This window comes from Oncorhynchus gorbuscha, unplaced genomic scaffold (assembly GCF_021184085.1).
Source record: "Oncorhynchus gorbuscha isolate QuinsamMale2020 ecotype Even-year unplaced genomic scaffold, OgorEven_v1.0 Un_scaffold_16436, whole genome shotgun sequence".
In the NCBI taxonomy this organism is placed as follows: domain Eukaryota; kingdom Metazoa; phylum Chordata; class Actinopteri; order Salmoniformes; family Salmonidae; genus Oncorhynchus; species Oncorhynchus gorbuscha.
Window position 1 is genome coordinate 555 of NW_025758147.1, and position 4,732 is coordinate 5,286.

The 4,732-nt window shown below is 47.1% G+C and overlaps 1 pseudogene; it reads right to left on the reverse strand.

Annotated features, from left to right (window-relative positions):
• Nucleotides 1-1,257: 1,257 nt before the first annotated feature.
• On the reverse strand, nucleotides 1,258-4,520 carry LOC124030822 (annotated as a pseudogene).
• Nucleotides 4,521-4,732: the final 212 nt, after the last annotated feature.

Below are 4,732 nucleotides of genomic sequence, written 5' to 3' on the forward strand. Positions count from 1 at the left end.
TAGAAATATCTACAAGCAACAATCTGACAACTACCCCAGAGAGAACAATCACACTAAGACTGGACAGGCACAATAGCCGACAGATGGTCCTTAAGGAGCAATGCTTCATGCCAGCTCATCCCGTCATGCTAAATTTACCAGCAAAGAAAGTGTGATTTCCCCACAGGTTCATGGAAGGCCCAACTAATTTACTCCACTTAATAAAGTGTATGCCTCCACCTGAATCTAAATTAACATTCTCTCGTCAATTTCTCATTTAGATACTTTAAAATCTGTGAATTACATTTCCAGAGACTTTGCATTGAACTTCCAGACTTAGGGGATAGACTACATATATGCTAAAAACCTAATGTTTTATGCATCAAGTTTCATTTGTACATTAAATATGTATATTCCTATGCAGAAATACATTTTAAAAAGGGAAAACTGGCACTAAGCCACCCAGAGAATGGTACCTATGTTTAAAACGAAGGGCAGCAAATCAGGTCTGGCGCACCCAAAACGGGGGTGACCAGTAGCTTTTTGTGGCAAAACCGTTTTAATTCCAGACTGTTTATTTTTAAACCCTTGGCACAGGTGTTGTAACGTCCGTGAGCAGCTGAAAAAATATTACTACTTTCCTTTTAAGACCACAAAGAGGCCAGCAAAGTGCATATCGCCAGCAACACAACCATTTAGATTTGCAATACTAAAGCAGATATGACAATCACAGAAAAATACCTATTTCATTGTGCAAACAATTTCCATCTCATGTGGGATGAGCCAGCATGAAGCATTATTAAATTTGCATATGACTCATTTTTCAACATTGAAACAAAATGCAGTGTTCAGCACAACAGTGCTTGTGTGGGAAAGTGGGAGTCAGTGGGTAAAATCACTAAGCAACCCTCTTAATTCCACGGCAACTAGTTTGGAATGTCTACTACAGGTCTAGGAGACAGCTGCTCCAGCTGTTCCTGACATCAATTCTCTTTTCTCAGACAGAAAAATGAAAGGAATCAGGAAGCTTAGCAGTTCTCCAGGAAGCGAACCTCACCTCTATTCACCATTTCCCCCCACCGCTGATATTTCGGGGGGGCATGGGCAGACAGAGCACAGTCTGCACAGATACAGGGATTGTACCCTATTTTGCATCCCAGTCATTTACAATTCATGCATGCCCATTTGGTGCCTTAAATAATCAATTATAAACCAAATGGGCCTCCACATAGGGGCAATATGGTAATGACAAGAGGAAAAGAAAAGTGAGAAACTCACCAGTCTCTTCATCAATGGTGAATATCCCTAGGCCAGAACCGTCCCGTATGGAGTAGTGTATTTCTCCGTCTCTTCCCTTTGTCTTCGTCCTGAGCCGTTACTTTCATTACGGATGTCCCAATGAGGGCGTCCTCTTTTATAAATCCCTTATCCACAAACGAGGGGAACCACGGGCGATACAGATTCTCATTTACGTCCACCATCCACCTCAATAAAAGCATGTTGGACGTATAGTGAAATGGGCTTCCTTGTTCCGGCTCGCCGGAGGTTGTACACCTGCTTTTTCTCGTAATCCAGATTCCTAGATGCGTACCGCCGCTGACACTTTGTCCACATCGGGTGCCAAGTATCCCCTTATCGATGAGGCTGTACCGTACCTGACTGAACAGCCCGACATCCGGGTCATGAGCCTCCAGCCACATAATCACAGTGCCGATCGGGAGGTCCTCCTCACCTTCACACCGTAATTTGACGGATGAATTTGGGAGGATTGTCATTGACGTCCTCGAGAATGACCTTTTAGCAACACTGTAGACACGAGTTGAGGTTCATTAACGGCCTGGTCACGTGCAGCATCTTCAGAATGTAAACCGGTGCACCTCGCGATCCAGTGGCTTTTTCACAGTCACTACTCCAGTCAGCTCGTCAATGGCAAACTGGTCAGTGTTGGCCACAATTGAATACCTGATTACTCCGTTATCTCCCTGGTCCTTATCGGTGGAATCCACCTGGACGATTTCAGTCCCCACTGGTGTGTTTTCACTTATTTCCACCGAATATGAGTCTTGCAAGAACTGCGGACTGTTATCGTTAGCATCCAAGATCTTAACGTCTAAAAGACGGGAGGAGGACTTCTGGGGTATTCCTAGATCAGGACTCAGACGTTCAGTGTGTAGTGGTCCGTCGTTTCCTGTCCAGTGGAGTGTGAACCAAAAGCCAACCGGTGTTCATATCTACAATGAAACGACTCTCTGTATCTCCTCCTGAAATAACGTACACCAGTTTCCCGTTAAAACCACTGTCTGTGTCTGAGGCGCTTAGATGGACTACTCTTAGCCCCAATCGGAAGGTCCTCTTTGACCTCAATGACACTGGGGAAGGACTCTGCAAACTGAGGAGTAGCGTTAACCGAATGGATGTCCATGAAGTTATCGTCGGGCTCAGTTGGGGCTTGGATCTTAGTGCCATGAAGCAGCTTTTCTGCCAACATGGTAGCAACCCCAGTGTCGGCACTTTTCAGTTGGACAGGCTTGCGAAGCTGTGATGACAGTGATGTTCATAGTCATTGGTTCAGTCTCATGCTCTCCATCACTGGCTCTGATGTGTAAGCTATGGAAGGACACTTTAGCTGCCTCCCTTCGCTTCAGTGTTCGTTTCAAAGAAAGCACACCCGAAGTTGGAGTTCAACTCAAAGAGATCAAGATCATTCCCAGCTTTTATGTCGCATCGCACGAGCTGTAATTCGTCTGCGTCAATAGCAGACACCGTCGTTATCTGCTCTCCCACGCCATGGTCTCTAGGCACCGTGACTTCACAGTCGACATTTTCGAATAGAGGCTTATTGTCATTCAAGTTATTCAGTGTGACAGTAACTGATGCCTCCACCTCCCGTCGGAAAGGGGTACCCCAGTCTGAAGCTCCTAATTTTTGAGATTGTAAATCCTTGGCATCAGCTCATAATCCAGTTCCTCTGAGGTGCTGATGACACAGAGAAGTAGTCGATGACAAACGGCCTGCGGGCTCACGTTGGCAATGCTGTAGGTCACATATCCGTTCTCGCCACTGTCCAGATCAGTGGCTTTCACTGCTAACACATTGGTCCCTACGGTACATTCTCATCCACAGTGGCCTTGTACGAGGTCCGTTGGAACTCAGGGGCATTATTGTTAACATCTATAATGTTAATGATAACCTTGGGGTCGCTGCCTTTTTGTCAATGGTAATAACTTGTAGTTCAAATTGTGTGGCATAATCCGCATAGATGGGTCCAGTTGTGGTGATTAAGCCAGTGTCTGGATTAATAGCAAAACGATTCTTCTCTGCCTTATATCTGAAAGCATACTTCAACTGTGGATACTTTGGCAAAGGCAGTTACCATGGCAACAGGTGTATGGAGAGGGGCAAATTCACTGGAGATTGACCCTATAAACAGCACGTTCGAATTTAGGGGGCCCACTTTAAACTGTAGGGGATGTTACATGTACCACTTTGTGAAGAAACTGTGGGGGACTTCCTTTGTCCTTGGCCTGTAACGTGAGGTTGTATCCGAAAGTCTGGGTGTCCCAGTCTACATCCTGACCGCTTGATTTTGTACTCCTTTGCCCCGGACTAGTTCTCGGCCTTAAACTGTTGAGGGGGTCGCTCACCACGCTCAACGACGCAATCTCCCCATTTGTCCCTGGTCGTTGTCCTCAACGGTCACTATAGCATAGGTAGGGTCGCGGTCAGGTGCCCGAGGGCGCCAGGTGACGGCGGTGATGACAGGCGCGTGCTCGTTGGCCTGCTCCACCTCACCGTCAGCTTGGCCATGCACAAGCCGCTGCTGCCGTAGAGCCATGCCTCGGTCCACGGCCAGGATCTCCAGGTCATACAGCTTGGTCTCAGCGTGATCCAGCTTGCCCGTCAGCGCCACTAATTTCGCTAGTGGGGTGGACCATGAACATATCTGTCCACTCCCGGAAGCTGTAGTAGTACTCCCCGTTCGTCCCAATGTCGGCGTCCGTGGCTGTGACCTTGGCCACACTGGTCCGTATGGCCGTGTTCTCGAGCAGCGAGACGCTGTAGGAGGTGGGAGAGAAAAGAGGCCTCAGATCGTTGGTGTCCTGGACCTGGACCTTGACTCGGGTGCGAGCCTCTACGTTGGTGCCCCTCTCCACGGCTTTGACAGTGAGCAAGTAGTGGTCTTTGACCTCCCGGTTCAGAATGGCAGTGCTGCCTCCTTTGGTCCTTATCCTCAGGAAACTAAAGTCTCCCAGGACGTAGTCCTCTGCTTTGAAAAGGTTCTCATTGTCTCCTGACACTATTTTGTACCGTATCTCCCAGGTGGGGTCTGTAATGTAGATGCCCATCTTCGCATGACTCTCTAAGTAGGTTTTAGCAGCAGAGTTCTCGTATATGGTGGCATTGTAAACAGAGTGAGTGAACTGCAGGACCAATGCAGTCTCCGTCCTTTGGTTCCCTGTGCAGCCGCAGAGGAGCTGCAGGAGCAGCACGAGCAGTGAAGTCAAGTATTTCCCCATTTTCGTACCGTGTTCTCTACCAAACCACCTGGAGACACACAAAACAGAAGGTTAGAATCAAGCAAAAATAAATAAACATAAAATGAAACATTTAATTCATTTTTCAGAAAATCTCAATAGGACTGGATCAGTGCTTTAATTTAAGAGCATAATAAAATACGTCTTTATGCTAACAAGCAAAAGGGCTTAATGTTGAACCTTCCTAAGAGAACTGTGGTTTTACAGTGGCACGGTGA